This window comes from Ruditapes philippinarum, unplaced genomic scaffold (genome assembly GCF_026571515.1).
Source record: "Ruditapes philippinarum isolate M1 unplaced genomic scaffold, ASM2657151v2 ctg11011_1_1_1_1, whole genome shotgun sequence".
Taxonomy (NCBI): domain Eukaryota; kingdom Metazoa; phylum Mollusca; class Bivalvia; order Venerida; family Veneridae; genus Ruditapes; species Ruditapes philippinarum.
Genome location: NW_026861895.1, coordinates 24,837 through 37,026, shown reverse-complemented (window position 1 = coordinate 37,026; position 12,190 = coordinate 24,837). Strand labels below are relative to the sequence as shown.

At 31.6% G+C, this 12,190-nt stretch overlaps 1 long non-coding RNA gene across 1 annotated transcript; it reads left to right on the top strand.

Moving 5' to 3' along the window:
• Positions 1 to 654: 654 nt before the first annotated feature.
• Positions 655 to 6,720, top strand: LOC132717292 (uncharacterized). The gene is made up of 2 exons (XR_009623940.1): positions 655 to 4,341; positions 4,749 to 6,720. It is a non-coding gene; the product is annotated as an uncharacterized LOC132717292 (long non-coding RNA).
• The last annotated feature ends 5,470 nt before the right edge of the window (positions 6,721 to 12,190 follow it).

Genomic DNA, 12,190 nt, shown 5'->3' with positions numbered 1-12,190 from the left:
AAAAAAAAAAGGAATTTGGGAATTTTGTAATGGGTATACCAAATATCTAAAATTATTTTATCCCAACTTTTAACAAAAAAGACTAGTAAAGGTTTTAAACCATTGTTAAAAACAATTCAGTAAGTTTGGGATTTTCCCAGTATTGTGGGGTTACTGACAATAAATAAAATTTTAAACCTTTAGAAAATTGAAGATTTTAAAAGAACATTAAGCTTTATTATGTCAAAAGGGATTTTGGGACAACAGGGCCCAAAAGGGTTTGTTGATAGTTTTCCCTCTAAGTCCTCACACTGTATTTTGTGAGATTTAGAGCACTTGATATAAACGGGGAGTTTGGTGAAAGAGTTTTAATGATGGTATGTTTAAACAGTGATATATGAAGGACTTAGAGGAGCGAAGGGAAATGATGCTATACAGTATGTAAAAGATAAGGATCAGTTATTTCATGTTAAACAGGATGATACTATTTGGTTTGTATTTTCAACAAAAAAAGTAAACTTGTAGTAAACATAAATTATTGCATGTTAAAAGAGATGATTTGTTTGAATTTTCAACAAAAAGGGGATAAAAGTATCAATTTAGAACACATGAAGTGTTTAAACTAAATTATTAAAAAGAGATTGATAATTTGGTTTTTTCATTTTCAACAAAAAAAATGATCTGAATGTTTAACATAGTGAGATAGAATACATGCAGTTAACATAGTGCTAATAATCTAAATTATTTCATGATAAAAGACATAATTATTAAAATAAACATTATCAGCAAAAAAAAATACTTAAGTTACATATTGATATGTTAAATAATGAATGTAATCCAATATGATAGATAACAATCATCAAAAACAGTTCATTAAATATCAATTTCTGATCATTGTAGTAATATTGAAATTGATGAAAGTAATACCAGTTATATGATATATAAGACAAGGGAATGGTATATAAATACCAGTTATATGATATATAAGACAAGGGAATGGTATATATAAATACCAGTTATATGATATATAAGACAAGGGAATGGTATATATAAATACCAGTTATATGATATATAAGACAAGGGAATGGTATATATAAATACCAGTTATATGATATATAAGATAAGGGAATGGTATATATAAATACCAGTTATATGAGAAATATGTCAAGAGAATGGTATATATCAATACCAGTTATATGATATATAGGACAAGGGAATGGTATATATGAATAAAAATTATATGATATATAAGACAAGGGAATGGTATAAAGGAATACCAGTAATATGATATAAAGGACAAGGGAATGGTATATATAAATACCAGTAATATGATATATAAGACAAGGGAATGGTATATATCAATACCAGTTATATGGTATATAAGACAAGGGAATGGTATATATAAATACCAGTTATATGACATTTAGAACAATGGAATGGTATATATGAATACCAGTTATATGATATATAGGACAAGTGTTTGGTATATAAAAATACCATATATGTATATTATATGTTAAATATGCAAAGGAAATGGTATATATCAATACCAGTTATAAGATGTAAAGGAAAATGGAATGGTATAAATGAATACCAGTTATATGTTATATAAAGCAAAGGAATGTTATATGTAAATTCCTGTTATACAATATTTAGACAATGGAATTATTTATATCAACACCAGTTATATGATATATAGGACAATGGAATGGTATATATAAATACCTGTTAGATGATATATAGGACAAGTAAATTGTTTCATTGAGATGAGGACCATTTACATGTTATATTTTAGAGATTCCTTCTTTGATTGTTTTATATTGTAAAGATTGTAAAAATTTACAAATTGTAATTATGGAAAACCATAAATGTGTACAAGTTAATACTGTTAGTCAGTATCATTCAAACAGTATCGTTAAAGGGATAATATTTTCTTAATTTCTTGACATGATAGGACAGGAGTTATTTTGTTGAGGTTTCATACTATTTGAAGAAGATATATTATTTTTCATGTAAAAAATTTGTATGCAAAATATCAGATTATTTGCTCACTTTGTTTTTCCAAAATACTAGTAATCGTTTAAGCTCGACAATTCAATGAGTAGTTAATGCTATAACAGTACTTACCGCATTGGCGTCAAACTTAGGTTACTTTTATGTGTGCAAGTTGGTATCTAAAAAACTACTGAAAGAAAATTTCAATTGACATTCTTGTTCTTTAACATGACTAACACAAATCCCATACCTCTGATATTTTTTTCCTCATATTCATTCCCCTTTTACGACTTAAAAAATCTTGGTTAAGTTTTTATGTATAAGAGTGGATTAGAACTTCACACACATATATGAGAGTAAAAGGAAGTCACTTTCCGAGCACATATATATTTTACAGAAAAAGTTCCCTTTTTGAAGTTCTGCATTATCCATCACTGTGGATAGTCAAGCACAATGTCCTGTCAACAGTGTTTAAATGTTTATAGCTAAAGTCTGTCTGAAAATTACACTTCATTAATATCGATTTTCAATTTTATTCCGAGTATATATCTTTAGTATCATTTTTTTCCTTATTCAATATCCCGATTGATCAGTTTTGGCTTTTCTATTTTTAGCTCACCTGTCACAAAGTGACAGGGTGAGCTTTTGTGATCGCTTTACGTCCGGCGTCCGTCCGTCGTCCGTCCGTCGTCCGTCCGTAAACTTTTGCTTTAAATGACATCTCCTCATAAACCACTGAGCCAATTTCATCCAAACTTCACAGGAATGTTCCTTTGGTGGTCACCTTCAAAAATTGTTCAAAGAATTTAATTCCATGCAGAACTCTGGTTGCCATGGCAACCGAAAGAAAAATCTTTAAATATCTTCTTTTAAACAACCCTAAGAGCTAGAGCTTAGATATTTGGCATGAAACATCTTCTAATGAGTGTCTACCAAATGTGTTCAAATAAAAGCCCTGGGGTCAAAATTGGCCCCGCCCCAGGGGGTCATTGATTTTCCCTATATGCATATAGTAAAAACTTAAAAAATCTTCTTTTAAAGAACCCACAGAGCTAGAGCTAAGATATTTGGCATGAAACATCTTCTAGTGGGTGTCTACCAAGTTTGTTCAAATAAAAGCCCTGGGGTCAAAATTGGCCCTGCCCCAGGGGGTCATTGATTTTCCCTATATGCATATAGTAAAAACTTTAAAAATCTTCTTTTAAAGAACCCAAAGAGCTAGAGCTAAGATATTTAGCATGAAACATGTTCTAATGGGTGTCTACCAAGTATGTTCAAATAAAAGCCCTGGGTTCAAAACTGGCCCCGTCCCGGGGGTCATTGATTTTCCTTATATGTGTATAGCAAAAACTTAAAAATCTTCTTTGAAAAAACCCAAATAGCTAGAGTTCAGATATTAAGCATGAAACATCTTTAAGTAAATATCTACAAAGTTTGTTCAAATAAAAGCCTGGGGGTCAAAACTGGCCCTGCCCCAGGGGTGTTATTGTTTTTAACTATATGTGTATAGTAAAAACTTAAAAAATCTTCTTTTAAAAAACCCAATGAGCTAGAACTTAGATGTTTAGCATGAAACATCTTCTTATGGGTGTCTACGAAGTCTGTTCAAATAAACAAATAAAAGCCCTTGGGTAAAATTGGCCCGGGGGGGGCTATATACAGGTGAGCGACCTCAGGGCCATCATGGCCCTCTTGTTATTCTTTATTGTTTAACCTCAGTGGAGCTCCTTTAAGTGAACTATTTATTGTTTATGTTAGAATGATAATTTTAAACACTAAGCAAGTATAGATATATCTTGCTGTAAATTTATATGTACTAGTATATACTGTAACTACATAGACAGTATAACATAAGTTTTAATCAAAAAATGTTATACACCGTAGATGTAAATATGAATTTTAGCTCACCTCACCTGTCACAAAGTGACATAGTGAGCCATTGTGATCGCTTTTTGTCCGGCGTCCGACCGGCGTAAATTTTTACTTTAAACGACATCTCCTCATAAACCGCTAAGCCAGTTTCATTAGAACTTCACAAAAATAATCCTTTGGTATTCAACTTTAAAAATTCTTCAAAATTTTATTCCATACAGAACTCTGGCTGCCATTGCAACCGAAAGAAAAAAACATAAAAGTTTTCTTACAGAAAAACTTAAATATTTGGCATGAAACATTGTCTAGTCAGTGTCTACCAAGTTGTTCAAATAAATTCCCAGGGGTCAAAAATAGGGGGGGGGGGTCATTGATTTTCCTTATACATACCAGTTCTCAGCTGCCCCTTGGTGATATATACCAGTTCTCAGCTGTGCCTTAGGGATATATACCAGTTCTCAGCTGCCCCTTGGGGATATATACCAATTCTCAGCTGTCCCTCAGGGATATATACCAGTTCTTGCTGTCCCTTGGGGATATATACCAGTTCTCGCTGTCCCTCAGGGATATATACCAGTTCTCAGCTGTCCCTCAGGGATATATACCAATTCTCAGCTGTCCCTCAGGGATATATACCTGTTCACAGCTGTCCCTTAGGGATATATACCTGTTCACAACTGTCCCTCAGGGATATATACCAATTCTCAGCTGTCCCTCAGGGATATATACCAGTTCTTTCTGCCCTTGGGGATATTACCAGTTCACAGGTGCCCCACGGGGATAAAAACAAGTTCTTAGCTAATCCTCGGATAAGTTCTCGGCATGGTTTATACCTGTTCTTGACTGCCCCTTGGGGGATATATATAAATTCTCGACTACCCCCAGTGGGGGATGTATTCCAGTTTTCATCATAAGTCAGTGCAGGAATATAATAAGTCTCAGCTATACCTGAGGGATATATACCAGCTCTCGGATGTCAATATGCTCTTTCACACAGACAGCCATATTTTATAAAGTTATATACTATCAGATATTTATGTTCATAGATAATTTATGTAACGGTTCAATTAGAACTTTTTAATTAAACAATTGGTCATATTTTAGTACCAAGACATTATAACATTATAGGCATACATAAGTTATATTTCTGCTGATGTTAACATAATTATGATATGTTAGTTTACATGTATTGTAAAACATATGTTACATGAAATTACTCAAAAGTTATGTTGTAATCTTGTGTCTAAAAATGCATCCAGGGTAATTAAAGCATACTGGTTATGAATACACTTCATTCGTGATGAATTTAGTTCAGCCAAATCTGTACGTATGGGTTCCGACAATGCTAAAATATATATTAGATGTTTTCAGACAGTAAAGATATAACTATATTTTATTATAGGTATGTAAGATTTTTATGCTTGCTGATGTTAGTATATACCAAGATTAAGATATGTTATATATAAATATAGTTTACACATGTCTGTTTGTTACATGAAAGTTTGAAACATGAAATTCTGATTGAATGTATCTAGTACATAATGTAAACATATTATTTCATGTTAATAAATGTTTATTGTATAATTACATACTATTGCAATCCTTTTATGAAAATAAGATAATACTATTTTACATAAAGAAAGGTTTTGTGACATGTGACTATACGTACATTTGAAAATGTTATACGTGTTTGCTTTAAAGGCCCATTAAGCCTTAAAAAATGCAATCACTTTTATTTTTCAAAAGCTTATTTTTTTGTGTCCAAAGAGTCTTTCATTGTCCATATAGCACAGCCATCATTTGTTTGTTTTGCATTTATTCATGTTTGATTTAAAGGCCCATTAAGCTTAGAAAATGCAGAATGTTATTTTTCAAAAGTTTTTATTTTTGGTGTCCAAAACGTCTTTCATAGGCCATATATCTAAGCCAACTTGTGTTTGTTTTGCATTTTAGCAACCAGTACAATTATGATGAATAAGTATTATATATGGAAGTCAAAATTACATTTTTTTTTACATTTTGCATCTCTATTAACAAACTCAATTTTTTGGCAGGTGATAAAAATAGCACTTTTTCTAAATATATTAGTACAACATTATAAAACACATATTGGCCCTTTTACAAAAATAAAAATCTATTCATTTCTGAGGCGAAATGTGCCTTTAAACTTTAAATGTATATGTAGAGAAAATTCATCTGGTATATAAGTAAACATACAATTACATGAAGATGTTATTAATTGTTAACTAGATATATGAATGTTTATCTTTATTTCATGCTTAGATTTGTTATGTCTTGTGAACATATGCATCAGACATGTTTGTTTGTGACTTGGAATCTAGATTTTACAATTCTAGTATATTTGTAAACATTCAAATTACATGTACTCATAACAAATCTATATTGTCCATGTTTATGCATAAACAATTCTATATGAAGTTAAGATAAGTTCATGCTGTAATATGTTATGTCAATTGTACATTATATATTAACTATGTCTGTTTAGTGAATATTGTATGATTAAATCCATCTCATACATTTATAATCCTTTAATTACATATACTTGGTAACTTATATATTTATTGTTTTGGCCATGTTTATGCTAAAACAATACTACCGTATATGAAGTTAAGATAAGTTCATGCTCGAATATGTCGATTGTACATATACATATATACAAAACATGACTGTCTAAAACATGAATTGTTTATGGAAAACAGTATTCAGTATATGATCTTATCATGGAAGCTTCATAGAGAGCATTATACTGTTTTTGTTATTAATGTAGTACTATTAAATAAATCATGTTTGTTTGATTGGTTTTGATAGCATGAATGTGTGACTTTTCTTAATAAAAGATTGTACAAAATGTGATTTGTGTATCATTTGTTTTTCCTCTCTTGCAGAACAAGTTGGTTTATAAACCTTGTCAAATATTTACTTCCCACTATTTCCATATATAGCAAAGACTAAGCTGCCAGTACATAAATAACGTTTGTAAAATATATGCACTGTACTAGGGATGAGACATTGACTGATGAAAAAAAAACGTTTGTAAAATATATGCACTGTACTAGGAATGAGACATTGACTGGTGAAATAACATTTGTAAAATATATGGACTGTACTAGAAATGAGACATTGACTGGTGATATAACGTTTGTAAAATATATGCACTGTAGACTCGTGAAAAAACGTGTAAGATAAAACGCAATCGACAAGTCTACAAAATGCATTAACACATGATATATACAAGGCGTTACAGTTATAAGATGTCACATATGACTTTATACAAATTATTTCAATTTTGTAAATACGTTGTTACTGCATGTGATATGATCCGAGTTTTCTCCTTATAGTATATATTATAAAGCTGAATGTTATTCTATGATCCGGGTGCATTATAAGTAAGTCTGAGAAATCTTGCATAAATAACAACAAAATTACTTGAAAATTTACTCGGTTTGCTTGTATGACTTGATTGTGTCGGGGGACTGCGTTCCGTGGATGTCACCTTGCATTGATCTTTGTTCTCATTGTTTTGTTATCGAGTCTGTACACGAGGAATGATGATAAAGTACAACCTCCCTCACGCCCCATAGCACCGGCTTGAGTAGTACTTAATAATTTTCAACACACAAAAGTGTTGGAATCAAAGGTCTAGAAAGTAAAAAAAAAGACAACAACAACAACACTGAAATAGTACGGCTGCTACACAGAACTTGACACCTGCTGTTTTGAAGTATAAAAAATCAGCAAAAAGTTTGATCTTCTGGAAGCATATAATCACAATTCCTTTTGAAATAGTAAAAAAGTTCTACATCCCTCACGCCTCCTAGCACTGGCTTGAGCGGTGCCCCATTGGCAACATTGTTGGAATCACTTGGAATAAAGTTATACCAAGTTGGAATCAAGTTATATTATCATCACTATGTAAGTGGAGATACATAATTATGTACCTCTTTAGCCCACCCATAGATTGAGTTATGACAGGTCCAGTTAAATTAAATGTGTAACTGTGTTTATTTTATGATATGACAGAAAAATGCCCTGTCACATATATAATTATAATATCATTAGGAGAAATACTGAAAAAAATTACATTATGGGGCGATAAAAATAATCCAGGGAGACTAATACTGTTCGTATACATGTATGTATCAAAATACTTAATTTGTACATTCGGTAATAACAATTTGAGGGAGACTAATCATGCATTTATATTAATCTTTTTACAAGGATAAATTCCCTTTGATCATATTTCAGGTAGCCATACATATAAATTATTTTTTTTTAAATGCGGCGGCTTAAAAACAAGTTTTCTGTTTTCTTATAAAGTGATCACATGAATGGGTGTAACATTTTACAAGGTTACGTTCATTACCATTCATGGATACATCTTTGCTCTAATCACTTTACCTGTATTAAAGGACAAAGGGACACCTGAGGTCTTCCTCAATCATTAGAGCTGGAATGTCGTCTTGTGATCTGTTAAAAATGGCGTTATTTTTAAGGAAAGGCCTACATCGACTTAACCTGTAATAAGAAATGCAGCTCCCGAAAGACAATTTGAGCATTCTCTTGTTGAAAAATCCGGAAAGAAAGTGATCCCTCGGAAGCATTAATCACAACAAAATTACATAAGAATTGCAGACTCGGTTTGATTGAGTCTGTTCATGAGGGATACTGAAAAAGAGCAACTTCCTCACGCCCCCTAGCACCGGCTTAAGCGGTACTCGATTCTCAACACTTAATAGTGCTGGTATCAATGATCCCGAAGAACCAGAAAAATATAATAACACGGAATTGAAGAACAGGGCAACTTTTTACAACTGCCACACAGCACTTGACACCTGCTGTTGTGAAGTAATAAAAATCCGACATAAACCTTTGGTAGAATTAAAAGTATTTTGCCCAAAGATGATCGAGTCTATTATATCTTTATTTTTTTCTGAAACCGACCTCGGGTCATTTAACCCTGTATGGTATGGCACATGATATCATATAATTGCAGCTGTAATTATTTTCCTATTCTTTATTTTAAGTTGTAAACTGTTCGTGTTCATTAAAATAAATATTCCACAGAATCAAACGGGTGATAACAGGTTTTGTTTGTTTGTTTGTTTCATTTTACGCTTTTTCCCCAACAATATTTCAGTCATATAGGCGGGTAGTTTCCTAACCATCGTTCCTGGATAGTTACACCAGTACTAAAATTCCTCCGTGCTAAACTATCAAAGCATCTCCCGGGGATCGAACCCACGCCAGACAAGTAACTGGATTAGACTCTAACTCCTCGACCACGGAGGCAGTGAAAAAGCAGGTACTAATTTCTTAAGTTATAGTTTTGTGGAGGATCTGCTTGTGAATTGTGTATAGGTGCAAATGTATGATGATAATAATTTCAGTATAATTATGTATAATAATGATAATGAAGATATCAGTATTATAATGAAGATATCAGAATAATAATGAAGGTATGAGAATGACAATAAAGATATTGGAATGACAATGAACTTGATAAACAAATATCTTTATTATCATTCTGAAATCTTCATTGTCATTCTGGTATGTTTATAATCATTCTTTTATCATCATTTTCATTCTGAGATTTTCATTGTTATCTTGACTTCATCCAAAAATATTTGCAAAAAAAGTAAACATAAATATATTCATAACTGTTTAAACCAGGAGACCTATTTTGACCAGTTCCGAACACGTACATGTATTTTTGATGACGGACTGTACCCAACTGAAAACGTTTCCGCGTTTTCTTATCAGAAATAAAATGTTCTTTAATGTTGAAATATATGAATGAATATATGTAAGAAAGTGTGCCAACATTTCATTTGAGGTATATGTATTAAATTATAATCATTTATTTAAAATGCGTTTACTGTAGGCCACTATATATATATATATAATATAGTAGGAAAGTCGTAACTTAAAATATCCTACCATGTTATTATTTTATAAAAAGTACTGTACGTGTAGTGTAATATTAATATACATTTATCTCTGAAAACTGAATAATGAAATAAAATGCAGAATATAGATCAAAACAAAACATGGACATGGATGTCTGTGTCAGTGTTGACAGATATTATTTAAACTAAAGATGCACGTTTGTCAGTATGGACAAAATTAAAAACATAGATTATCTATAAAAAAAGTATTTACCAGTAATGGGACTAGAACTAGTGTTGTTCAAGCATTATTGCAAAACAAAAAACTTATTTTCATCTTGGACATTGTATAAGACCTTGTTTTAAACAGAACTTTCCAGAAATAATGAGAAAAATCAAATGCATGCAATGCAATTGCAGTTCTACTTCATCTCACGCCAAGCATGGTGGTGCTTTAAAGATTGCAATACCATATACATGTATACCCCGAATGAATATTAAAATAATAAATCAGACTGAAAGTTGGCAGTGTACTTACTTAGTTTAAGTATTAGCTCGCAAAAATAGTCAAATTAATATTACAAATGGCATTTGTAACGTTATGTGCACCGGAACTTGCTTCGGAACTGGTGAAACTAACCAGATTCGATCAAGCAGTATTCTTACTAGAAAAAGATAATATATTTCCTAATACTTGTTAGGCTTGAAGTCGAATCAAATATCAACTAGCTAGCAGGTACATTTTTTAAACCAACTTTTTGTTAATTTGTAAGCAGACACCAAACGTTGAAAAACTGAACCGGAACCGGTCAAACAAATGTATCACATTTTTATAGATTTATTTTATAACAAAGTAACAGATATATTGTAATTTTTTTAACAAAAAGAAAATGCTGAGGCCATTATTATACTTAATTTTATTGCATTAAGAACACATTTACGGAAACGCTATATTATATGTTATTTTGGTTTTGGAGTGATATATGTGGATATATTACCTGTTAAGATTTTATATCACCCGAGCCGTTAGGCGAGGGTGATATTTTATCTCGGCAGGTAATATATCAACATATATCACTCCAAAACCAAAATAATAATTTCATTACCCTTCCCCTGCCGAGTTTAGACGATTTTTAAAATAATCATTGCTGTTTCAAATGAAACGTCGAAATAAGATTCCCTTTAGGATACCCCTTCGTCACAACATGACGTCACATAAATACATGACGTATTTTTCCCGTAAGTAAACAAGAGAAAAGGAGTAGTCTATTGAACGCACTTTTTTGTAATTAATATCAAGCTTTCACAAGGTCATATTTGTTTTCGATACTGATGGTTATATGTATCATAACTCTACTTTGGTAAATATTTATCATTTGACAGTTAAAAAGTGTTTTTAAATCGGAATTTACACCGGGTAAAATCGAACCGTACGCGCATCATCTCCGCGCATGTTGTTTACAACGTTGGGTACCAAACGGGGAAATTTAGTGTGTATATTACCCGTCTGGCTCGGTTATATCATTTTCTTTCGGGTGATCAATATCCAATCAAAAAGGCGGAAAAAATCTGGAAGGGTAATAAAATTTTATGTAAATCATTATATAATACATTTTACCATTGTGTTTTTTAGTTAATATAGAAAAACAATCAAAACAAAATCTATTATTTTTTTAAAAGTCCAAATGTTTCATGCTATTTTTTGCCTCATTATTTAGAAAATTAGAAATCTATATCCCGGTACAACCCGTTTCCGGCAACTTAACAAGATATCGGAGCGTAAAATACTATTTATGTTGAAGAACGTAAAAGTTTGTCATGGATATTATAAAATCGTCTTCCCGCTGATTCATGATACAAATAAAATTTACTGACGGCATTTTTTGTTTTAGTTATCCATATTCAATATGGCCGATCCAATGTCCCAAATACGGAAGTAGCACAACCTGTTTCCGGCAATTGTAGTAAAAGTATACTTCACGAAAAAATATGCGTCACATAAGTTAACTAACATTCACAACTTAAACTGTAAGTAATATTTTAACTGTAACAACACTTTTAACTGTTAGGAACATATTTACAAGAGCCTGAGGACCTGATTTGATTGTCTCTATATCAACTTTGCCATATAGTCTATCCTGTAGGGTTGTTCTAGGTACATTAAAGACTTTTGAAGCTTTATTTGTTGACATTTTGCTTTCTTTGACAGCAAAATAAGCTTTTGACAAGTTGTCAGGATCATAGGTTCTATAAGACCCCCTGTCTGGCACATGATGCTGAAAAAAATCAAAACAACATCTATTAGCATTTATTCAATTAAAATTCAATTAGTAAACAATTAACCTATCTATTAATAAGGAACTATGGTTATGTTGTCACGTTATTTTTTCTGTGAAGTATACTTTACGAATCATTGACAGGGGGCGGAGCTTAGATTA